This window comes from Erinaceus europaeus, chromosome 2 (genome assembly GCF_950295315.1).
Source record: "Erinaceus europaeus chromosome 2, mEriEur2.1, whole genome shotgun sequence".
Taxonomy (NCBI): domain Eukaryota; kingdom Metazoa; phylum Chordata; class Mammalia; order Eulipotyphla; family Erinaceidae; genus Erinaceus; species Erinaceus europaeus.
This window is the reverse complement of record NC_080163.1, coordinates 173,833,923-173,860,462: the sequence shown is the minus strand read 5'-3', so window position 1 is coordinate 173,860,462 and position 26,540 is coordinate 173,833,923. Positions and strand designations below refer to the sequence as shown.

The 26,540-nt window shown below is 43.8% G+C and overlaps 1 long non-coding RNA gene across 2 annotated transcripts in view; it reads left to right on the top strand.

Moving 5' to 3' along the window:
• Window positions 1-1,908: 1,908 nt before the first annotated feature.
• LOC132537018 (uncharacterized) overlaps window positions 1,909-26,540 on the top strand; it is a 47,147-nt gene continuing 22,515 nt past the window's right edge. For both annotated transcript variants that reach the window (XR_009548532.1, XR_009548533.1), the window contains exons 1-2: window positions 1,909-2,010; window positions 4,854-4,917. This is a non-coding gene — a long non-coding RNA (uncharacterized LOC132537018). The remainder of the gene's footprint in view (window positions 2,011-4,853; window positions 4,918-26,540) is intronic.

The window sequence follows — 26,540 nt, the reverse complement described above, 5'->3', positions numbered from 1 at the left end:
GATATCTAAATCAAAGTGACTAGTGACAGTTACTATAATGCTTACTGTTATGCAACCCACTTTTCCTAAAATGCTACAAGGTTTATTACAAATAACTAAAAAATCTGGGTATTTTGGGCTTCCACATTCTCTTTCAACCCCATTCAGGTTTTACTTTTGTTTCTAAAGATTTATTTATTAATGAGAGAAATAGGGGAGAGGAAGAAGGAGACAGCATCATTCTGACACATCTGATGCCGGAGACCAAACTTGAGACCTCACACCTAAGAACTCCAAAGCTTTATCCACTGTACAACCTCCCAGACAGTGGCAGCCTTTATTTTTTTATAATTTAAAATATTATGATACTTTGCTTACTTAAGAGGCAAAATATTTATACAATCTGAAGAGAACAAGAGTATACATACTTTGCTTATTTAAATGATACATACACTTTAGTAGAACTTACACATTTGAATAAAACTACATACATATGTAATTCAAAATCTAGGAAATATCGAAAAATGTAGTGGGGGAAAAACTCTTTCTTGCCCCTTGACCTTAGACTCTATAAGTAGAAAATATTAGAGTATGTTTTTTTTAATGAATTAATTTATTTTCCCTTTTTTTTGCCCTTGTTTAACATTGTTGTAGTTATTGATGTTGTTGTTGGATAGGACAGATAGGAATGGAGAGAGGAGGGGAAGACAGAGGGGGAGAGAAAGACAGATACCTGCAGACCTGCTTCACTGCTTGTGAAGTACCTTTCCTGCAGGTCCGGGGAGCTGGGGGCTAGAACCAGGATCCTTCTGCTGGTCCTGGCGCTTTGCAGTATGGTCTTGGTAGAGCTATTTATTTCTGAACCCACAGGGAGTTGTAATAAATCTATGTAATAATATGTTTTATTTTACAACTTGAAAGTATCTTAATTTCCATAATAAATTTAATAAAAATGACCTTTAAACCAATTTTCTCTTTAGAGAGTTATGATACAAATCCTGAATAGAAACAGCTTGGGAAAGAAGTTTGAGATAACACATTAGTAAACTTGCTGGAGATCGGACTGATGTGGGTAAAATATAGCTTTTTAATTATTTTTAATTTCATGAACTAAAGAAAGGGGTAGAGGGGCACAGAAGCAGCACTCTAGCATATGCAGTGCTTGGGATTGGACTCTGGACCTACAATTTAGAAACTCTAATTTCTTCCATGGTGCAACCTACCCATCTTCAGAGATATTTTTCTTTTGTTCTAAAGATCTTATTTATTCATTAATGAGAGAGAGAGAGGAGCAGGGAGAATCTGCACATTACTCTGGTATATGTGGCACTGGGGATTGAACTTGGGACCTCATGCCTGAGAATCCTGTACTTTATCCACTCTGCCTCCTTCTCCCAGACCACTCATAATTTGGCTTTGATTGGAACTGGAACTACTGAAGAAGCACTCTTGGGGGCTGGGTGGTAGTGCAGCGGTTAAGCACCCATGGCACAAAGCTTAAGGTTAGGGGTTGGGATCCTGGTTTGAGCTCCCCACCTGCAGGGATGTAACTCCACAAGATGTGAAGCAGGTCTGCAGGTGTCTGTATTTCTCTCCTACTCCTTGTCTCCCCCCCACCCTTAATTTCTCTGTCCTATCCAGCAACAATGATAAACAAAAAGAACAACAAAGGGCGGGGGGAGGGATGGCCTCCAGGACCAGTGGATTTGTAGTGCAGGAGGCAAAAGAAAAAGAAACACTCTTACTCCATAAGTAAACCTGAGATAACAAGAGTCTTAAACAATTAAGTTCCTTCTACTCTTGCTCTTGTCAACTGTATGTGTCTGACCTTCAGAAATAGAAATCCTTAGAAGAAAATTTACAAGTGCCTTTTCCATTGTAGTAAAGATAGTGATTGTGTTAAAATGTGAATTCCTTTCTATCTCTGCACAGGTTGGAACAGGAGCCCAGTCAGAAAGAATTTGGACCTACAATTTTACCCAGAATAGAGTCACTGACCACAGGGTAGGATATGAAGTCCAAGATATTAAGGTAATATTACTGAATGTGCTTACTGTATCTTTGATTTATTAAGGAATCAAATTTCGGGGCCTGGTGGTAGCACAACAGGTTAAGCATACATGGTGCAAAGAAGCCACCTGGCAGCGGTCCCAGTTCATGCAGATGCATGTGGTCCTGGTGATACTGCGGGGCCCATCCATGCTGGGTCTGGGCACAGCTCAGTGCCCCCCATCTGTGCAGTACTTAGGGGCCGGGGAGCCCACAGTGTACCACAGGGCGGCAGCAAGGCCCCTGTGTCGCCCTAGTTACAACATCTTCACTGGAGTGACTGTCAGTATCACCTAGAGATGCCTGCTAGCCATATGCTGCTGGGCATTTCAGTGTTTGTTTTGCCTTTCTTTTATATTATTTTTTATATATTCTCTTTTGTTGCCCTTTTTATTGTTGTTGTATTTATTAGTATTGATGTCATCCTTGTTAGACAGGACAGAGAAAAGTTGAGAAAAGAGGGGAAGACAGACAGGGAGAGAAAGACAACTGTAGATCTGCCTCACTGCCTGTGAAGCAACTCCCCTACAAGGAGGGAGCTGGGGGCTCGAACTGTGATCCTTCAGAAGGCCTTGCGTTTTTGCCCCACTTGCCTTGACTGGCTGAGCTACTGCTCAGTTCCCTTTTCCCCCGCTTTTAAAAAAAAATTATTTATTCCCTTTTGTTGCCCTTGTTTTATTGTTGTTATTATTTTATTTTTAAATATCTATTCGGTTTTGTTGCCCTTTGGTTTTTGTTGTTGTTGTTGTTGTAGTTATTGTTGTTTTGTTGGGTGGGACAGAGAGAAATGGAGAGAGGAGGGGAAGACAGAGAGGGGGAGAGAAAGATAGACACCTGCAGACCTGCTTCACTGCCTGTGAAGCGACGCCCCTGCAGGTGGGGAGCCAGGGGCTGAAACCGGGATCCACATGGTGATCCTTCTGCTTGCGCACTTGTGCTTAACCTGCTGCACTACCAACCAAATCCCCTGTTGTAGTTGTTGTTGTTACTGATTTCATCATTGTTGGATAGGACAGACAGAAATGAGGAGAGGAGGGGGTCGGGCGGTGGCGCAGTGGGTTAAGCGCACGTGGCGCAAAGCGTAGGGACTGGCGTAAGGATCCTGGTTCGAGCCCCCGGCCCCCCACCTGCAGAGGAGTCGCTTCACGGGCGGTGTTGTAGGTCTGCAGGTGTCTATCTTTCTCTCCCCCTCTCTCTGTCTTCCCCTTCTCTCTCCATTTCTCTCTGTCCTATCCAAGAACAAAGCAATGTCAACAATGGCAATAATAACCGCAATGAGGCTGCAAAAACTAGGGCAACAAAAAGGGGGAAAAATGGCCTCCAGGAGCAGTGGATTCATGGTGCAGGCACTGAGCACAGCAATAACCATGGAGGAAAAAAAAAAAAAAAGAAATGAGGAGAGGAGGGGAAGACAGAGAGGGGAGAGAAACATAGACACCTACAGACCTGCTTCACTGCTTGTGAAGCAACTCCCCTACAGGTGGGAAGCCAGGGGCTCCAACCTGGATCATTACCCCATCCTTGCACTTTGAGCCATGGGCACATAATCAGCTGCACTACCACCCAAGTCTCCTCTTTTCCCTTTCTATATGCACTGAGTATGTGCTTGTCTCTGAAGGTCATGTATACCCTATGAGTTTTAGTCTTTTTTTTTTTTTTTTTACCTCCGTAGTTATCATTGGGCTTGGTGGCAGCACTAGGAATCCACTGCTCCTGGAGGCTATTTTTACCATTTCATTGCCCTTGTTGTTGTTGTTATTGTTGTTGCTATACCTGTTGTTGGACAGGACAGAGAGAACTGAGAGAGGACAGGAAGACAGAGGGGGAGAGAAAGACAGACACCTGTAGACCTACTTCACTGCTAGTGAAGCGACCTCCCCCACACACATAAGGAAGTGGGGGCTCAAACTGGGATCTTTATGCCCATCCTAGTGCTTTGAGCCATGTGTGCTTCTCCCGCTGTGTACAGCCCAGTCCCCGGTATTTGCCTTTAATGACTTTGGTGTACCTTACTAATAATGAGACTATTTCTCATATAGACTCAGAATAATACTTTGATCGGACTTTTCAGGAAGCATTTCTTTAGATCATGTTCAGAGTTATATTTCTCTTTTAAAATATTTTTCATGACATGCCCGGTTTTATATATATGGAGACAGAGATAGAGGCAAAGGCCGGGACTGAGAGACAGAGAGACAGCGTCCCAGCATATACAGAACCTATCTGGCTGGAATGATCACCTAATCTGGCACTCTCTCCGTCTCAGGAGATGTTCTCATCCCTACTCCCAGCCTGTCCTGGGACCCTCTTCCTAGTAATTGCTACCTCTGCATTTTTCCTAGTTAACATGGATTTTTGATCATTTGAGAGTTGGTCTCTACTCTTGAAAGTTGCTCACACTTTCAAGGTGTTTCCCTCCTCCCCCCTACATTAAGGAGCACTTTAACTGCTATGTGGATACAATATATTTCCTTGCAAGGGAGTATTTGAAACTATGATCTGTATTTAAAGTTGATTTACAAAGTGCTGAGTTTGCTAGAATATATATCTATCATTTACAAGGAAACAGTCACTGTGCAAGAAGAAATACAGTGTTGACAATAGTGTTTCAAGCATATAGTGTTCTTATGCACTCAGTCCAAGAGTTACTGAAATCAACAAAGTTTACTCTCAAACTGTAGTCAATTCTATGGAGCTAAGAGAATTTACATTTTTTACTTGCTTCATTTTTTGTGAACCTTTGGGAAGCTAAAGACAAGTTTTCTTCAAGTAGATCCTGTGAAAGGTGGGTTGTAACCCCAGTTTTTAAAAAAATATTATTCAAGGTTCCTGCACAGCATCAGATGTGTCTGACTTCTAAGGAAAATGAGACCCCAGACACATTGATGGGTGAGTGTCAAAATATTTAAGTTGGGATGGTTGGATTTAAAATAGCAGTTCAAAACTCTCTCAATAGCAGCTGTTTAGTATTAAGCTTAATTGTCTTCACACATTTCATCCATTCTGACCAGCCCTTAATATGGCACAAAAATCAGAACTGCCTTGCTAAAAGTTTTCTTTAATACACTAAAGAATATACTTATTTGTACATCTGGGGAACAATATAGTTGCTGGATCTTTCTATTTGTTTTGTCATCTCAGTGTAATTTGTTTTAGGTAAAATAATTAAAATAATGAAAATAGAAACCAGGCATTGCACAATGTAAAGACATCAATACCCCTGTCCCAAACTCACCTGTTACCAGTGTCTTTTTCATCCCATTTTCCATGTTTTCAGCTACATGTTCTCAGGGAAAAAAACAAAACTCAGACCTGCTCCTCTGCACCTCTAACCACACTTGATGGTGTTGTTAGCCAAAGAGGTGAAGTCTCCTATTTTTTTCACCAAGAAGTGCTGTCTTGAAAAAAATATTTTGAGGGAGAGGCTGGGTGGCTCACCTAGTTGAGAGCACATGTTACAGTGCTAAAGGACTCAGGTTGAAGCCCCTGTTCCCCACCTGCAGGGGGGAAAGCTTCATGAGTGGTGAAGCTGTGCTGCTGGTGTCTCCCTCCATATCACCCCCATTCCTTCTCAATTTTAGGCTGTCTATCCCATCAATAAATATATAAAGATAATAAAATATTTTTAAATATGTATATTGAAGGGGCTGGCAGTGTACCCAGTTAAGCACACATAGTACTCAGAACAAGGACCCATGCAAGGATCAAGTTTCAAACCCCACTCCCCACCTTCAGGGGAGTCGCTTCACAAGAGTTGAAGCAGGTCTGCTAGTGTGTCCTTCGTTCTCCCTCCTCTCACCTCTCAATTTCTTTTTTTTAATTTTTTTTTATATTTACTTATTTATTCCCTTTTGTTGCCCTTGGTGTTTTATTGTTGTAGTTATTATCAATGTCATTGTTGGATAGGACAGAGAGAAATGGAGAGAGGAGGGAAAGACAGAGAAGAGGAGAGAAAGATAGACACCTGCAGACCTGCTTCACCACCTGTGAAGCAAGTCCCCTGCAGGTGGGGAGCTGGGGCTCAAACCGGGATCCTTTCGCCGGTCCTTGCATTTGGAGCCATATGCGCTTAACCCGCTGTGCTACCGCCCGACTCCCACCTCTCAATTTCTGTATTATCCAATAAAATGAAAAAATAAGCCACCAGGAAAAGTGGATTCTTATTGAGCCCCAGCAATAAGTAACCCTGGAGGCAAAAAAAGGAAAAATCTGTTAATTGATTTATTCATTACCTCACTAATCATATCTTTCTCTCCCCCCTCTGTCTTCCCCTCCTCTCAATTTCTCTCTGTCCTGTCCAACAACAATGACAGAAATAAAAATCAATAATAACTAGAACAAAGATAAACAAGGTCAAAAAAAGGAAAAAATACCCTCCAGGAGCAGTGGATTTGTAGCATAGGCACTGAGCCACAGCAATTACATGGGGTGGGGGATTAAAGAAAAAAATAAAAAAGAGAGAGGGTGACTTTTAAACCTACTTCACCACTCATTAAAAATCCTTCCTGCTGGTGGGGAGTAGGGGCTCAAACCCAGGTCCCTGTGTATGGTAAGAGCAGTCAGCTGTGTGCATCACCAGCCATGCCCCATTCTAACATAGTTATCTAGTTGTCTGTTTTAGGTTGCTTCCATATTTTGACTTACCAACTATATAGCTATATAAACATAGCTGTGCATATGTCTTGGGACTAGCATACAATTAAATATTAGAAATTAAAGTACATATATGTGTTTTTTAACAGACTATTATTATTGGAAAGGGCAGAGAGAAATTTAGAAGGGAGGGGGAGGTGGAGAAGGCGAGAGACAGATATGCACCTGCAGCCCTGCTTCACCACTCTTGAAGCTTTCTCCAACTCAGGCGGAGATCAGAGGCCTGAACCTGGTTCAATGTACACTGTAACATGTGGGCTCAACCAGATGTGTCACTGCCCAGACCCTAAAAATATATATATATATATTCTTTATATATTTTTAAAATATTTTATTAATATTTCTTTATTCCCTTTTGTTGCTCTTGTTTTATTGCTGTAGTTATTACTGTTGTAGCCGTTGTTGGAAAGAACAGAGCGAAATGGAGAGAGGAGGGAAATACGGGGGAGAGAAAGATAGACACCTGCAGATGTGCTTCACACCTGTGAAGCAAAGCCCCTGCAGGTGGGGAGCCTGAGGCTGTAACTGGGATCCTGATGCCTGTCCTTGTGCTTTGCACCACGTACACTTAATCAGATGCACTATCAGCGAACTCCCAATTCTTTATATTTTAATGAGAGATATACAAAAAGAGAAAGATCAGAGCACTGCTCAGCTCTGGGTTATGGTGGAGCTGAAAATTGATCCTGGGACTTCAGAGCCTCAGGCCTGGAAGCCTTTGACATACAGAACCATTATGCTGGCTCCCCAGCAGGGTCAGTGGAAGATAAGGAAGTTAGATGAGTGACATGCCTGGAGACAATCTGAGTATTCAAGACTATGGGAAGTTCTCAAAAATTGAGAAAAGTGGGCAGTTAGTGTGTCACCCAGTAGAGCACTTAAGTTGCCATGTTGGTGACCCGGGTTCCAGCTCCAGTCCCCACTCGCTAGGTGGGGATGGCGGAAAGTTTTAGAAATAGTAGAACAGTTCCACACCTCAGTTCTTCATCTTTGTCTCTACATACAGTCAAAATTAATAAATAAAATAAAGACAGCTGATGATGATGTTAGAGTCCTGTAGCTAATAATAAAAATAACATAAATGATATATTTATTATATATGAATAAAATAAATTAAATTAAATGAAGACAGCTGATAATGATGATAGAGTCCTATAGCTAATGAGCAGGAGCCATAGCATTAGCAACAACAATGAAACATCAAAAAGGAAACGACACATGGGCCTTTAGAGTTTTTCAAATATTATGAATAGGGTACAGAAAAAGTACAGGTAGTCAATAAATACATAAAAAGTACAGGTAGTCAATAAATACATAAAAATATTACACTTGTTATTAGGGAGGTGCAAAAGAAACTATAATGTTGATTGTATTTATAAGTAGCTTAAAAAAGTGGGTCACTATTGAAAAATAGTTACTGTTTTTATTGTTGTAATTATTGTTGTCTTCGTTATTAGATAGAATAGAGAGAAAAGGAGAGAGGAGGGGAAAACGGGTGGAGAGAAAGATAGACACCTGCAGACTTGCTTCACCACCTGTGAAGTGACTTCCCTGCATGTGGGTAGCTGGGGATCCTTACGCCACTCCTTGCATTTCACGCCATTTGCCCTTAACCCTTGCGCTATTGCCCAACTCCCTGTTTCTATCTTTTTTTTCCTTTCAGAGAGTTTAAACTTTAAAAAATTTATTTATTCCCATTATTGCACTTTTTAATTTTTTATAGTTATTGTTGTTGTTGACCTTGTCAGATAGGATAGAGAGAAATGGAGAGAGGAGGGGAAGACAGAGACGTGAAGGGAAAGATAGACACCTGCAGACCTGCTTCACCAATTGTGAATCAACTCCCCTGCAGGTGGGGAGCTGGCAGGTCTAACCGGGATCCTTACCCCGGTCCTTCTGCTTTGTGCCACCTGTGCTTTACCAGCTGTGCTACTGCCCAACTCCTGACCTTAAACTTTTATAATTATCAGGTATGGTCCTAGTGTACACAGGCTTTCATTTTTTAAATTTTGACAAAAGCATACTCTGATATTTTAGAAAATGTGTGCTTTTTATTTTGGAAATGCGTACTTGCTTGTTTAAAAATGTCACTTCTCTTGAAAGAATGTTGGGTGTTATATTTTCTAAAGTTCTTAGTAGGCAGTGTAGTACTAAGTTTTCCTAAAAAGAGAAAGGACAGTCAGGTTGAACAGTGACCTTCGTTTCCCCAGGATGCCAGTTTTGACCTGTGACCTTCTGATCTACATGTGGTGTACAGATGCCAGTGTCAGCATAATGAGTGGCTATTCCATGACCATTTGTCCCCACAATTGGTGACTATCTGGGAAGTGCTGGGCTAAGGAGTCTTTAAAAGGCTAGTAGCTGAGGGCCTATGGCAGTAGAGGTGTCACCTTGAACTTTGCAGTGAAATGTGCTGATCACAGTAACAGCCATCCAGAAGCCCAAAGTGCGCCATCTTTAGTCTCTGCTACTGTCTCCTCCTGGGCTGACTGTAGACTCAGCCATGTCCTTGCTCTGGCACATGGAACATGGACAAATGGGAAGCAGGCAGAGACCTCAGTGGCTGTCTGGCTATGGTATGGGAGCCCTTCTTCTGGCACTGAAGAAGCTAGGTGCCACCCTGTGGAGATTTGGGGAACAGGCAACACACAGAAAATAGATCCAGTTGAGCTATGAGCTGCCTGCAGACACATGGGACCTCAGCTAATGCAGAGCTGCCCAGAGGAGCCCACCAAGGTTTCATCTGAGCCCTGAGCAAAGAGAGGGGCCATATAAGGTACAGAGTCAGGGAGTGATATTTATTATAGTAATACAATCAACAAGAAAATACAATAAAAGTCTCTATAACTACATACATACAGTGAAAGGAATAAGAGAGAGATTTCTGTGAAAAGACCTTCAAAGCAGGATGTAAGAAGGGATCAAGGAAGATGCCTCAAATGAAATGAGCTGGATGTGAGATGTTGACATTTTTCATTGTGACCCCACTAGACAAAAAGTTTAAAAGAACTGCCTTAGTCAGAGGGCTTCATGTCTTCCACCAGGAAGTTTACACATAGATGGCAGGACTGAGAACTAACTCAAAATCCTGCAAAGGATTAAGAAAATAATTGTTCTCAGTTGGATATCATAAAGTAACAGGGAAAAGAAAGGGTCAGTTCTAGAAAGGGGAAGCTGTCTGTAGGCATTTCAGCAGACACCCAGGTGGCCTCACTGATTGTAGATTTTCCAGGGGAGCCCTGAGCCATTATCAGCTGAGTAGGTTGTAGGTAGGGGACTCTCTGAATCCCATTTGGAGAGACCTGAGATGTTCCATCTCTGAGCCTTTCTGGAGGCGTCACTCTCCCGGATTGGAATTAGCAGTCTGTCTTACTGTCATGCCTGAAATGAAAAACAGAGAGCTGTCTTAGTTAAATCACATTGTCATATACTAGCTTCTTCTTGATTCCTGAAGAAATAAGTTAAGCCAAAGAGAGTATTTCTCCATGGAGATAAATATATGAAAGGGCTAAGTGGTGCCCACCTGGTGAGCACACATGCCACAGTGAACAAGGACCTAGGTTTTTGCCCCTATCCCCACCTGCAGGGGGGAAGCTTCAGGAGCCGAAAAGCAAAGCTGTAGGTATCTCTCAATTTCTCCCCCACTGTCTCTCCCTCCCATCTGAATTTCTATCGCTAGCAATTAGGTAAATTGAATTATTATCAGAAGAGTTAAATATATTAAAACCTAGTCAACATTTCCTCTCAACACAGCAAGATTCTGCAGCCTCCACCCAGAATGTGCTGTCACCAGGAGAATGAGTCAAGTCCTGCCATTGTTGGGATGTGATTCTCTTGTCCTGTTTTAATCAGCCAGAAACCTTTGTCTCACACAGACTAGTTGCTCGAATTAATCTCACATGGCCTAAGCTCACCCAGACTCATGGTGTAGATGAGGTGTGTCCAGGAGCCTGGTCACCTTTGTACCACTGGCATCAGTCAGGAAGGAGGTGCCTACCTCTAGCAGGATCAGGGGACTTGGATGTAGGGCCTCACTCCTCCCTGTCTTCCTTGTTAAGCTCTGTGTGGCTGCTGGTGCACAACACGGACATGATGCAGGAGAACTGAGTGATGGTGGCCTTCTCCTTCTGGTGTAGCAGATAGACACAGTCCATGATGTCCTCCACTGCCAGATTCACGGGGATGATGGGGTGGCTCAGGGCATAGCTGTAGAGTGACAGCTTGTGGGTGGCCCTGTCTCCATAGCCCATCAGGTATTCAGTACTGAGCTCAGAGGCAGTGAGCTCTAGCAGAGGCAGCCATGAGGGGGCACTGTGCAGACAGTTGAACACGGAGCTCTGCCTGATGCTTTCCACATCATGGAGGGTGGTGTCAGAGTCATCCCTCTGGTCCACAGCCACCAAGATGCTCTTGTGGTGGCCTCTGTAAACAGAGCTGCCCAGGGTCCACGTAGAGTCACCCCCAGTGCAGAGACCTGTGATCATAGCAGTGGGATTAGCAATGGACAAAGTAGGGGCCCTAGGGAGCAGAGCAGAGGCAGTGAGAGCATGAAGGACGTGGAAAACCAAGGGGTCGAGTGTCCACTTTCTAACTGAAACCTTTGTAGAGGGACAGATGGAGGTAGCAAACCCAGTTATAAGAGTATGACATGATTCCTGCATATTAGCAGGAAAATCTTTGAGGATTTGGGAAAGGAGACCTGGACTCCCTACTTTTGATTGAATTTGAAGGTGTATATAACTGGCCTTGGCTTTTTATTGGAGAACTTAAGAGGTTTATAGAAACTTGGAAGTAGAAGTTATCATGCTGGGTCACTATTAGTTCTGGTGTATATTCTGATCCCATTTCCATAGTGAGGCTGGTTTTCAGTATCATGAGCTTGATTTCAAGAGGGGAGAAATGTCCAGAGAGGTGGCACTGGCAGCAAAGTGTTCAATTTCCCTCTCCTCTGCTGGCCCTGAACTGAGGTCTGGGCTTGTGGAGGAACTAACCTGGGGTGTCCTCAAATAGCTGCTCCAAAAGGAAGGACTCCTGGTGGCTGGAAGCCAAGCCAGAGATTTCCTGATCCTGTGACTGGTCCTCAGTCACCTGTAGTGGAGCCATTCCATTTTTATAGTGATATTCTCTGTCTGTATGGAGAGGAATCCAAAATAGGTTCAGGCTGAAGTGGTCGTAATGAGCCCATCGTGACCACAGGATGTAGCTAGAGCAAGGCAAGGGAGCTGTGTCTTCCTTGGAGATGTGCATGTTTTTCTGTGGGACTACTGGGTCCCTGCCAATCTCCCCACCCCCTTGGGATTGATTTTCAGTGTCATGAGCTTGTTTCAAAAAGGAGGTATGACTTGGCAGGAGGCATGTACAGGAACCCAGCTGGTCTCCACATGTGAGGCTGTGGGAGTCATCTGCTTCTAGTGGAAGCCCCTCAGTGGCTGGCGTTTGACCCCCTTCATGTTTATGCAGATGTTTGACACCTACATGTAGAGAAACTCCCATCTAGGTCCAGGCTGACCATGAAGAGACTCACCTCACTGTAGAAGATGACACATGGGCCTTCTTTGGACCTTCTGTGCAAAGAAGGCTGTGTCTCTGTGTCTCTGTGTCCAAGAGTCTGACAGGAAACCCTGCCCTAGCATGTGCCCAAGAAAAGAGTTGACAAAGTAAAGAGGAAGATGTTCTTATACATCCCTGTGCCTGGAATGCAATGAATTCCTCATGAGGAAGAGCTTTATATAGCAGTCCTGTCTGCCACAGAGAAGTAGAGAAGCAAGGACTGTCATTAGAGCCTGTTACAGAGTAGTAGTTGGTCAGTGTCTGTTGAATTCATGGAGGCCTACTGCTTGCACTTTTCCCTGTCAGAAGGTATTGAAGCTAAGCTGGAATCCATTTTTCCTGATCCTTTGTAGTTAATGTCTCACTCCAGTCAGCCTCTTAGATTGTCCTGACACTCACCTGCAGGTGGCTCTGTGGTTTCTTCCATCCTAGAACTCACAGACCCCTGACCAGTTTCCTCAGAGTCCTGGGAGAGAAAGAAGTCAGGGTCACAATAAGCCTTTGGAGTGAGCAGTGGAAGAACACATTTCCCAGCAGCTCTGTTTCCCCCAGAGAGAGAGAGAGAGACAGAGACAGAGAGAGAGAGAGAGAGAGAGAGAGAACCCTGTGTCCAGTATCAAACTACTTGACCCCTGGGGGTGACTGTGGTTTAGAATCACCACTGTAGATTTACATGAATACTTGGATTTTCAGTGCATGTTTAGAAGTGTGATGACAAGGGTATTTGGATTCGTTCCTGCATGCTCTCTAGTCTCAGGATACGCACACAGGTAACTCTCAGTTGAGAGTAATTTGTAATTTAAAATGTCAGCTATCTAATCAAATACTTTTAAAAATATATATCTTCCCCCCACTAGAGGAGAAGAATTTCCTGGTGTTTGAAGAGGCAGGAAACTGGCATCAATGCTGCAGAGTGAAGGCCAACCCTGACATGATGCAGATTTCAAATTATGCAAAAGAAGAAATAAAAAAGAGAGAGAGGGCTAGGCAGTGTTGCAGCTGTTTTGGCACACACCTTACCAAGTGCAAGAACCAAGGATTGGGTGCCACTACCCTGCCAGAAAGCCTTATTATTGACATACTAAGCTGATAATGAAGATGAAAATTAAGGAGGAATTGGTTTGAGATAGGTCATTAAAAATAATCCTATTCTAATGCAGTAAAGAATTGTAAAAAGAGCACACAGTGTACAAGGGAAATGCAGACAGTATCCATAGGTCAAGTATATATGTAAGTGGATCTTATGAGAATATCATAGTGGGATCTCCTAGCATAATGGTCATGCAAAGAGACTGTCATGCCTGAGGCTCCAAAATCCCAGGTACAACACCCTGGATGACCATAAGCATTAAGCCAAAGCTGAGCAGTGGAAAAAAAAAAAAGAGAAAGAAAGGAAGGAAGGAAGGAAGGAAGGAAGGAAGGAAGGAAGGAAGAAAGAAAGAAAGGAAGAAAGAATCCTCCTCAGGGCCAGGCAAGGCAGTACACCTAGTTAAGTACACACATTACTATGGACAAGGACTCATGTTCTAGCCCCTGGCCCCACCTGTAGGGGGACAGCTTCATGAGTAGTTAAGCAGTGCTGTAGGTGACTCTGTCTCTTTCCTTCTCTGTCTCCCCTCCCCTCTCAGTTTCTTTCTGTATCTATCCAAAGTAAAACAAAGAAACAAAAAAACTCCAAGGGAAGAATATGGTGTCCCATATCTGAAAATGGGGAAAGATTTAAGATGGGAAAGAAAAGATATCCGAGGTCACATGATGGAAAGACTCTAACTGAATGAAAAGTACCTTTACAAATTTGAGAAGATACTCAGAATTACTTTGTTCAAATTCACATGACTCAGTTCTTTAGCCCTCACCTCCTCAATTCATTAAGCATAATCAGCTCCAGGCCCTGCCCCCAAATGGAAGCTCCAATGTATCTCAAGGTTTGTGAGAACTATGAAGTTATCTCTTATGGGAGACACAGGGATTTGGAGTGGGGTGAGCATGGAACTCTACCCGTATACTTGGATAAGCTTATTAACCATTATTCAGTCACTGCTGAAAATGTGGGTAAGAGAATGTCTTAGTTCTCCATAGTAAATGTCTTAGCTATTGTACTGCAATTCCAGAAACCAAATGATACGCAGAGCTCCTGGCTGTCATTCTCTTCTTTTTCATTTTCTTTAATAGTGGGGAAACGGGGGAGAAAGGGGCAGAGAAAGAGAGAGAAACCTGAAGTACTGCCTCACCACTCATGAAGCTCCCCTGCCACAAGTAGGACTCAGGGACTTGAACCCAGGTCCTCTTGCATGGTAATGTGCACTCTACCGGGTACACCACTGCCTGGTCCCTCCTAGCTTGCTTTTGGTCCAGTAGCATAAAGAAAAGTGAGGTTGTTATTTTTTCTTTAATTAGTAGAGTCACCCATTCCAGGAGGAAAACATCCACAGGGAGCAATGCAGACCACTCCTTATATGCAAGACAGGGTTGCATTCAGTCTAAGCTCCCTTTTTTGTGTCTATAGAGAAGTGTGTGTAAATAGGAAAATACATCCTTCCGGGTGGTATGTGCTGAATTCTTCCCTCATCTCTAGACCACTTTCTGTGTAACGCAGGAACTTGGAATGTAAGTTCTAGTCTTAGAAACACTCACACAGGTGCGTTCTGCCTCCTTTTGGTTGATATCCAGGTAGTCCAGAATGGCGGTATAAATTTTGCTAATAGATTCCACAGTGACCCAAAAGAGAGAAGGAGAAATGAGCTGTTAGACTATTATCAAATGAACTTGTGTTTTGGCTAATCATTTCAGCATTTTTCAATGGTTTTTCAAGATATCAAGTTTTTAAAGATACGTGCAAGACTTAATGAGAATAACAGTATGCAAATGTATTTCTGGAGAATGAGACAGATCCCAGAAAACATGTCTGTGGTGTCAGGTCTCTGAGACCAGGGCTGAACACCCCATCCTCCAGACCTGCCTGGAGTCCAGGCCAGACCCTCCCTGGGCTGTAGCTCTGGCAGGTTCATTTGCTTTGAGAACCAGCCCGTGGAGAAACCTGCCCTTAAGTCAGGGCCATTTAATACATGGTGCAGGGTGATGTTAGCTCCCATCACAGCATGAAGAGAAGGGGGACAAGAGGGAGGGGCATTGACTGCTTGGACTCTGCATTCTGAGAACTTGAAAATTTGAAATACATGAAATAAGGACATACTCAGAAAGCTCGTTATACCATTGCTCCATCTTCTCATCTGATCTGAAATCCAAGAGAAGGGGAGAAAAACAGTTAAAATGCACATTCACACAAACATATTATGAGTGTTGGCCAGTGTAAACAGCATCATTGATTGTTATTGGTGGGACTGTGTGATCCAGGAGTCCTGTCCTGGTCACGGTGCTGAGGGGCCCTGCTCTTTGACAGTTTGCTGGGTTGGCAAGGAAATCTTCTAAATGGAGGAGAAATTGGGTTTAGGGCCCTTTGGTGGTGCTGGTGGTTAACTGCACATGCTACCATGCACAAGGACCCGGGTTCAAGCCCCTGGCCCCCACCTGCAAAGGGCTTAGCAGCTACATGTGTTTGCATGTATCAGAGCCAGTGGGAGCCAATGGAGAGCACAGAGCTGTCCTTGTGGGGGTCAGAGCACCTGTGGCTAATAGACCCCCAGATGGAACTGTGCTCCCCCTAAGAGTCATGAGGAGACAGGCAGGGCCTAGCTGCAGTCTTACTGAAAAGAGACCACGAAGCTGCGGTCAGCCCAGCCTAAGACCAGTGATGTGCGGGCTCTTGTGGCTTTCCTCATGTTGGGTTCCACCCACATGTCCATCAGGGGTGCCAAGTACTTGATTCGGAAGTGACTCTTGTACCTGGAGAGGGAATAGAGCACAGCACTGTTAGCTTGCATCCCAGCGATCTGGGAGTATCTGGGTTTATCCTGAGGAGATGGTGGGTGTGTTTCTTTCTTTAATTTTTTTATTGGGGAATTAATGTTTTACAGTTGACAATAACTACAATAGTTTGTGCATGCATAACATTTCTCAGTTTACCCTGAGATTTTTTCACATAACAATACAACCCCCACTAGGTCCTCTGTTATCCTTTTCCAGGATGTGTACTCCCCCCACTCCTCCACCCCAGAGTCTTTGACTTTGGTGCATTATACCAACTCCTTGGAGGGAGGTACATACTTCCTGTTGGAGATGAGCAGCACGTTGGAATATAGGATCAGCTGCCTTTTCTGCCACTTCCGACCCTTCTGGAATTTGCCAGTGCCCATGAACTGGATATGGCCATAAGGCAACACTAGGATGTTCTCTTCCAGACTGCCCTCCTCCATAGAAGAGCTGCAACACAGCAGACCCACAGGGCAGTTTGTCTCTGGCAGGCCGGACACGGGCTCATTCTGATGTCAGCCCTCACAAAGCATTACAGAGGAGTCTCAGTCCCCCAGAAGAGCTCAGTAGCCAAATTCAGGAGTCTTGAGCTAGACAGAGCTCCTGTGATAGTTGAGGTCACTCAGGGCTGGTGGTAATGGAGGTCTGCTTCAAGGAGAAGGCACAGGGCCTGTCACTTCAGTGTCAGGGGACAAGAAAGTAGCAGAGTCTCAGGACCTGGTAGAAAGGAGACACTAAAGGGAGTGGGGGGGGGGAGTGAGGGTATTGGGGCCCTGGTGCTTGGTGCTGGGAGAGGACCTGAGTGGGGGTGAGAGTATTCTGCAGACACCCTGTGTCAACAAATCACACTGTAGTGAATTAACACTGACCCCCAATATAAGGATAAAAAAATGTAAGGGGACACTAAGAGGTCAAAGGAGAGAGGATGAAAAATGTTTTAAAGAACCAACTCAGGGACACAGGGCCAAGGTCTGAAGGCAGCACAGTGTCTACAGCGTTGTCAGAGCATAATCAACCACAGTATCATCTGCGGTTTTAGCCTTTGTGACTCTGCTTCTTTCCCTACCCATTCTTCTACCCCTTTCTTTCCTCTTTTCTTCTTTTCTCTTCTTTTTATTCACTCTTCCTCTCTCATGAAAATAATTTTAAACAGATCTATGTGTGACCTATAGGGGTCAGATAGCATCGACCCAAGAGTGTGAAGAAGTCATTCCATTGTGGTCTCAGGTTAACATACACACTTAGATAACAGGATTCTGGAAAACTTACTCTAATCTTCTTTAAGTCAGTCATCACTTTGGGGTGGAGGGGGGCAGGAATCACATGATCAGCCGAGAATAAACCAAGCATTCAAATGTTTCTCAACTCAAGGAAGTACTAAGCTATTCCTTGGCTGTGCCCGGAGTAAGCCCACAAGACTCTGATGCTAAGGGGTCAAGCCTGCTCTCTGTCATCAGCAGAAGGGAATCTCATGAGCACAAGTAACTGTTGATGACTAGGGCTGAAGCTGAGATTCTGTCAGTAGGAATCGCATAGAGCACCTCCTGGGACCACCCTCCTCCTCCTCTGCTGGTCACACAGGGCATGTGAACAGACTCTACCTTAAGCAGGGCAGCCAGCGCAGTCACGCTGAAAGCCTCGAAGACTTTCTGGTAGATGCAGACATCCTCTACTCTTCACTCCTTGACAGGAAAGTGAGAGCTGGGCACAGCACTTTGTGCACTGTTCAGCTCAGTCTCCAAGACTGAAGATTCCACTGTAGCCAGGGACCCTGGCCTGTGATATCAGTGGTCAAAGGTCATCATCATAACTAACAGCTGACAGAGTGCCCCTCTAAAGCCAGTTACACCTACAGCTTTGAGTCTTTTAATCTTTTCCTTTTGAGATGACTATAGACTTCCAGGCTTTTATTGGAAATAATAGAGATGCTACAAGCCTAGCCCCTATTTCATGCAGTGGTCATCTAATTATATAATACTAAACAGAGTAAATATCACTGTAGGATATTCACATGGATGCTGTCAGAGACACACTATTTCCAGGAGCGTGTGTGTGTGTGTGTGTGTGTGTGTGTGTGTACACACACACACGCACAAAGGCAATGTTATCCTCATAAAACTATTTTTGAAAGAATGAATCCATTGGCAAATGAGTTGTGGACATTCTTTGATGTCCTTCAACTCTAGTGTAAAAGACCCACATTCAAGGAACCATTGGAGGACTTGATGTAGCCTAGAATAGATGCCTTAGCTTCTTGGTATGTTTTCTCTTTTATTAATTAATTTATTTATCTTAATGAGAAAGATAAGTGCAATGCTCAGCTCTTGCCTTTGGCGATGGGATTGAACCTCTGAAAGGACCCCAGATCCTCACACATGAAAGTCTTTCACTTTCTTTTTTTATTATTTTATTCATAGTTCACTGAACAGAGATAGAAAAAGTAGAGTGACGGAGATGGAGGGAGAGAGGAGAGACATCTGCAGCCCTGCTTCAACTGCTTGTGAAGCTCTTCCTCTTTAGGGTGGACCCGTGTCTGGAACCCTGCATGTTGTAACTAGTGCTCTGAGCTAGGTGCATCGCAGCCTTCTATTATTTCTTGTCGTAAACAGCTCTGTAGGATGCACTCCATCTGATCACAGACAAGAAATACCCAGATTAACATCAGTAAGAGAATCACTGTTCAGAAAAAACAGGGTGTTGAGCACCAGACAGTGTGCTTGTGTCTGTGTCTGCTTGTGTGGAGAGAGAGGTGGGGAGAAGCCTGTTCTCACTGTCCTGCTGCATCATCTGAGTGCTTGACCAGGCTGAGTGGTTCCTCAGACTTTTCTTTCTTTCTTACCTTCCCTTAATATAAACTGTTTGAAGGAAAATATGACATTCTTACTAATGATGTGATGGTTGAACAATGCTTTTCCTCACTCAGTCCAGGGAAAGTGAGACAGATGTTTGTCTTTGCCATAAGGAACAATTAAAAGATTAAGGAAGCAATGGATCACATATACAAGATTTCCCTCATGCTGCTGGCACACTGGTAAAGTACAGTCAGGTGGCCGTGATGTCATTCACTTCCCTTGTCTGTCAGAGACTCATTGGCACTTCGCCTCTAAAAGGTTCAGGCAGATTGGCTTTAGCTGCAGTTTTGGAATTCAGCCTCTTGAGGGCACTCATCACCTACACAGGGAAGCAAAATGAACAAAACTCACTCAGTTTTTTTCTTCAAGTACTTACTTAGAAAGGAGATTCTTCTAACAGATCCATTCACATAATTTAATTGTGAATGATCAACTTATAACAGTGCATAATGTTGAATAAGAATCAGAAATTCAACATACATGTAGATTGATATTAACTGTCAGCTGGAGGCAGTCTGCAATATTTTGTAAAATGATTTTTTTCTATGGATTATGTTTTTCAGAACTTTGGAATGATTCCATTCCATACTTTAGAGATACATCTGGATCTAAATTTACACAACACTTTTTTGTTTTTTTATATTTATTTATTTATTTATTTTCTCTTGTTTTGACCATGTTTTTTGTTGTTGTTATAGTTATTATTATTGTTGTTATTGATATTGTTGTTGTTAGGACAGAGAGAATGTATAGAGGAGAGGAAGACAAAGAGGGGAGAAGAAAGATAGACACCTGCAGACCTGTTTCACCGCCTGTGAAGTGTCTCCAGCAGTGAGGAGCTGGGGCTTGAACTGGGATCCTTAGCCAGTCTTTGCGCTTTGTGCCACATGAGCTGAACCCACTGTGCTCTCATCTGACTCCCTACACAACACTTTTTATGTGTCCAGCATTAACTACCACAATAATAGTTTGAGTTTCCTTAGGACATTTGGGGTCAGTTCTCTTCCTTGTGTCCAGGGTTATAACCGCTGTGGCTTATTGCAGGCACAGGAATCCACTGCCGCTGGTTGCCATTTTTTACCTTTTTTTTTTTTTACTAATTCCCAATTTTTTTGGATAGAGCAGAAAGAAATTCAGAAGAGAAGGAAGGATGTATATGTATATGTATATGTATATGTATATGTATATGTATATGTATATGTATATGTATATGTATATGTATATATATAGAGAGAGGCCTACAGACATGCTTCTCCACTTGTGAAGCCTCCTTGCTGCAGGGATGAGCAGGACCTGGAAGGACCTTGACCATGTACTGTGTGTGCTTATCTGGGTGCACTACCGCCAGCCCCATAATGGAGTGATTAAATGCACAGCTTTTTACCCTACAGCCTAGAGAAACACCAGTAAGTGCTCTCTTACATCTTAATATGTCATTCATATAGCCATTGAGTAATAACTTTGTCTCATACATTTGGGGCCAAGATTGGAACATGCATTTTTCTTTACATAGTTGTCTGCAAAGGAGATTCTGCAGATGAGAAAGAGGGAAAGGATCCAGCAGGAGGCAGCCTTTTCTGGCCTCAAGTTTCAAGATTGAGCCCCAGGGGCTGGTCAGCTCCTGACAGCCAACTCCAGAGAATCTCCACAGGGGTGCTGGGTGGTGGCTCACCCTGATGAGAGCACATGTTTTCATGCCCAGGAACCTATAAAAGGTTAGGACAGTAAATATCCAGGAGTCTGGAGTTGGGCTGTAGCGCAGCAGGTTAAGCACACGTGGCAGGAAGTACAAGGACTGGCATAAGGATCCTGGTTCAAGCCCCCGGCTCCCCATCATGAAGTGACAGGGGAGTCACTTCACAATTGGTGAAGCAGGTCTGCAGGTGTCTATCTTTGTCTTCCCCCTCTGTCTTCTTCTCTCTCCATTTCTTTCTGTCCTATCCAACAACAAGGACATCATCAACAACAACAATAGTAACTATAACAATAAAAGAAGGGAATAAGTAAATATAAAAAAAAATAAGACAGTAAATGTTCAGGAGCACTGACTTCCCTGTGGCTCTGTTTTTTACAGTTATGTGTGAGAAATAGTCAGATAGCTTGCTGGAAACAGTCTTTCAGGTACTGGCTTAGATAGCAATCCTAAACTCTTGGACATCTGATGTGATGTTCCCCCAAGTTTGAAGGTAGACAGTCTACAGGGCCTGATAGAAGGTTAAGGATGTACTGGTGGCCTTCAACTTCTCTAGAACCAGAATGAAACAGCTTATGTCCTCCACCACTATGTTCTCAGGGAAGAAGGGGGTCTCCTGGATAGTAGCTACTGTACAGGAGCAGTTTGGGGCGGCCCTGTCCCCAGAGGCCATCACAGATTCAGGGGTGAGCTCAAGGCACTGAGGAGGAGTAGATTTGGCCAAATTGGGGCCATGGGCGTGTGGTATATGGTGGAGTGCTTGCAGCTAAGTTTCCATATCATTGATGGTGGTGATGATGTCACTGTTCTGGTCCACTGCCACCAAGAAACTGTGATGGATGGTGTCTGATGACAGATTGTACAAGGGCCGGGGATAACCCACCCTCTCCCAGCAAATAGACCTGTGACATAGCAGTGTGTGTAATGATGAGCTCAAGTGGCCACTCTGTGTGCTGAGAGGAGGTGGAGAGGCAGGCAGCCACCAACCCCACTTTCTAGTTGAGAGCATTATAGAAGGAGAGAAGGAAGAAAGCCCAACCAGTCTTAAGTCCAGGAGGAGAATGATGTACCTCACCATGGAAATATTTGTGCATGGGCTGATGTATGAGTTTTGCCTTTGCTACTTTTAACAGAATTTAAGAATTCGAAGGTGGAATCCAGATATATTGTGTTATTCATCTTTCACAGGCAGAATGCCTGTAGAAAGAACACCCTGTCCCTTGACATACAGTCCTACCTCCAAGGACGCCTCTATGAGCAAAGACAGAAAGCAGAGAGGGCACTGAGTCTTGTCTCATACTGTCTGTCAGGCTTCAGCCTTTTGAATGGACAGTATTTGTTGCAAGAATCACCAGGGGCCTAGCAGTGGTGCACCTGGAGCCCAGGCACTACCTGGTTTTGAGTCCCTGGACCCTAATCCTGGGTGGAGGGAGGGAGTGTAGAACACCTCCCTGTTGGGAACCTGTGTGAGCCTGATAGAGCTTAGGGAGAACCACCCCCATCTTTGGATGGAGGTCTGAGAAGATAACCTCTTGGTAAATCTCTCTCAACCGAGGTGAGCATAAGGGGGGAAACTCAGACTTGGTTCTTTCCTTCTTGACTCTCAGGCCCACAGATACCCCAGTACTTCCCTCCATTAACTGCAGGCCACATGGCCTCAGATTCACTCATTCAAAGTCACCTTCTGATCACAGAAGAACACATCTTATCACACACTTCATCACACACCTCAGACCCCAGACAAGAGAAATGCCAAACTATATGGCCTTTTGATATCCATCTTCTCTCTGTCTCACCCTACGGGTTTAACCCCTATGCTTCTCTCAAATACCTTTGGATAATTAAGTTGCTTGTGTTATGGGAAATAACTGTCTTTATCTCATCAATTCCTGTCATACCAACCCCCTACCTTAGGGGCATGCTGACTGTTAAGAAACCTGTAATTGCTGTCATATTGCAACAATAATTACCTCCATTGCTTTTCTATTTAACTCATGTCAATTTTGCTAATGAACGGACTCTAGGATTCTGGGACTCTAAGGACTCAGATTGTAGATTCACGCTAAGAGTCCCCTGGTGTCTTTTACTTTGTGTCACCCCTGTCGTGAGCGAGAAAGAACCAGCCCGTTACCTTTCCCCTGGAGGACACCCTGCCGGAGAAGGAGAGAGACACCCCGAAACCTCCCAAGTGGGTGAGCAGTGCTGCTGATGTCTGCCTTTATCCTTCTCTCCCCATCTCTGTATCTCTCTGGCGCAGCAAATTAGAAAAGGGAAAAAATGACTGTGGAGAGCAATAGAGTCATTGTGCAGCCAAGAGCCCCAGCAATAACCCTGGTGATAAAAAAAAGTCATAATAATAAATTATTTAATTAGACATTTTAGTCTGGTTATACTACAAAGCAAGCCAATACACTTTTTTCAATATATAATTATTGATGGGAGAGTATTAGAATGGTATGGATAAAATGGCTCCTAAGAAATTTAAAAATAATAGTAAAAAACATTCCTGTCTTCCTTAAGGGCAGGGAATGGGATATAGAGATCTGGTGTTGGGAATTGTGTGGAGTTGTACCCCTCCTATCCTATGGTTTTGTTAACATCTCGTTTTTTAAATAAATAAATAGAAATTTAAAAAAATACTGGTCAAAAACATTCCTGTCTTCTTTCAGCATAACCTGGCTCTGAGGCAGGTAGGGATGCTAAGACACTGTGGGATGAAATGGAGTTTCTTTCTAATGGGAATCCCAATTCTACCACCTCCCACTCTCATAGTAGACTCCATGCCTAATCCAGACACTGACTGCATCACTTCCTCGATTGTCTGAGACACTAGAGAAATCTAAAAACATCCCCAATCCATCCATCAACACAGATACAGCATCACTGTAAACAATTTGAGTCTTCCTTTTAGGTCAGTCTTCCAGGATCTTCTCTGCTTTTTCTTGCCACTCTTGCCGAAATCAGTTCAGTCCATTTTCTCCTAGTAGGTCAACTGTGACAGCTCAGCCTTGTTTCTGGACACAGAGACCAACAGGCCAACAACTTTTGATCCCACAGACAGTTCTGTCCTAGTTAGTTTCTGGTTCAGAAATGTTCCTGTACAAGGAATGGCGACTGGAGCTTCAGAGGCATGTGGCCATTAGTCCCCCTGGGCATTGTTGGGCTCCTGCCTCTCCTCCCATGGGTGTTAAGCCTGGATATTTTAGGATCCTGTGGGAGGCTGTATGGGGCAGAGTTGTCCAGCTGCAGGGATGTGACCATGTCCAGCAGGGCCTCGGGACAGAAGTGAAGCCTCAGCCAGGCCAGCTCAGCACTGGTGAGAAGGGAGCCCAGTGTAGATGCTGCAGACAAGGCAGGCAAACAGACTTCTCCCTGCCCTAGAGAGCCCACCTGGCTGTGTCCAGTTTGCAGATGTTGTGGTGCTCATTCATGCATTTGAAATGCTGTCTCCTAAGTATTTCTGCCTGTGACCATTGAGTTTAGTGAACCTGCTGGAACCTGCGGGGAATGGCGTTTTTCCAGAGGTGACCCCAGGAATGCAGGACTTCAGTCTGCTAGGGGAAGAAGCTGCTCAGCTGTGTGGCAGATGGGCAATGACTGAGGTGTTGTGAAAAGTAGAAAGCTTAGTTCATGAGGAGAGAAGCTGCTGTCAGCAGGTTTCTTTTTGGCGACAGGAACACTGAGCTGGATGGTTGAAGACTGAGGTGGATTTGGGCAGTTGGGCAAGAACTATCCTTCAGAAGTCACAGGCAGCAGTTGCAGAGGTAGCACAGCATGGAACTGGATGGTGTGAGAAGATGTTGAACATAGATATTTTAAGCACCTGAACAGAGGCTGTGGTATAAAAGCTAGCCATAACAGGATTCATTCAGAAATATTCAGAAGGTAATTTCAAAAGAATAGAGAGTGTGTTGGGCTGGGGAGATGGTACTAGCATTAAAGCTCCAAACATTCAGTCCCAAGATACATGAAGCCCTAAATTTAATTCCCAATAAGCCATGGCTAATCAGTGCTCTGTTTGAAACAAAAACAACAAAAAAGCAAGCAAGCAAACAAAAACTAATTAAATAATACTCTGTAGAGGTAGCCATGAGGGGGCTTTAAACAAAGTGAAATCAAATCTCCTACAGCTAATGGTTCTCTGTCACTACCAGTGCCGGCACCTGCCACCTCCTTGCAGCTCTTTAACTGCATGATTTTCTCTCTTCAGATACTGGCCTGCAAGTAGAGCTGCACAGAGGATATATAAACAGATCACCAATGCCTCCTTTCAAAATACCCAGTTAATGTATTTGTTTCTCTAAACTGGTCGGTAGGCCTGCATCCATGAAAGCTAAATCGTAAAATCACGGGTTTCTTGTTTTTTACTCAAAGAGATAGAATAAAAATATTTTTGAGGCCTACAACCTCACAGAGTCTATTCTTCAAAGCTCTTTCTGGACTTTCTCAGATTGATTTACACTGATGGGACCTTGCTTGTGACTACTGGGGACATTCTAACCTTCCCTTTAGTTATCTTTTTGCCTTTCTGTCATTCCATTAACTCAATCCTCCAAAGTTTTACAGAATACTTTCTCTAGAAGTCAGTTATAGTTGGAAAGGCTTCTTCTAAACCCTGGAATCACCTTCTCCTATTCCAATATTTCAATTACCAGAAGCCAGGCTCTAAGGACTGCAGGGTAAGCTCTGCACCTTAGTGCTTATTTTGTTATTATTATTTTTAATATTTATTTTATTTATTTGTTGCTCTTGTTGTTTTATTGTTGTAGTTATTATTGTTGTTGTTGTTGGATAGGACAGAGAGAAATGGAGAGAGGAGGGGAAGACAGAGAGGAGGAGAGAAAGATAGACACCTGCAGACCTGCTTCACCGCCTGTGAAGCGACTCCCCTGCAGGTGGGAAGCCGGGGTTCGAACCAGGATCCTTATGCCGGTCCTTGTGCTTTGCGCCACCTTCGCTTAACCCGCTGCGACTTTTTTACAGCTCGACTTTTTTGTTATTTAATATTTATTTTTCTAGAGAAGGAAATTGAGAAGAGGGAGACAGAGACTCCCATATCCCTGCTTTAAGAATCTGTGAAGCTTTCCCCCCTGCAGCAAGGTCATGGGGCTTACTCCCTGGCATCCTTAGGCACTGTAGTGTATGTATTTGTGTGTGGCAGCCGGGCCATGCAATGTATTGTTTAAATTTCATGGTGAAAGGGTGAGCAGCCCCACAGTCCTGGCACAGTAGTTAGTGCTCAGACTACCTCTGGGCCTCTTAATCCTTTCTCACCTCGGCACATCCAAAGTGTGGATTTGTAGTGCAGGCACTGAGCCCTAGAAGTTACCCTGGAAGCCAAAAAAAAATCTCTGCAGGGAGGCAATTTTCAAAATGTTTAATTTTTAAAAATTTCTTCACCTTCTTAATTTAATTTAATTTAATTTATTTAAAAAAGGAAATATTCACAAAACCATAGGATAATAGGGGTACAACTCCACACAATTCCTACCACCAGTACTCTATATCCCATCCCCTCCCCTGCCAGCTTTCCTATTCCTTATCCCTCTGGGAGTATGGACTAAAGGTCACTGTGGGATGCAGAAGGTGGAAGGTCGGTTTTCTGTAATTGCTTCCGTGCTGAACATGGGTGTTGAATGGTCGATCCAGATCCATACTCCCAGCCTGCTTCTCTCTTTCCCTATTAGGGTGGAGCTCTGGGGAAGCAGAGATCCAGGACACATTGGTGGGGTTGTCTGTCCAGGGAAATCTGGTCAGCATCATGCTGACATCTGGAACCTGGTGGCAGAAAAGAGAACTAACATACAAAACCAAACAAATTGTTGACAATCATAGACCTAAAGGCTGGAATAGTGCAGATGAAGTGTTGGGGGGGTACTCACTGCAGACTCTTG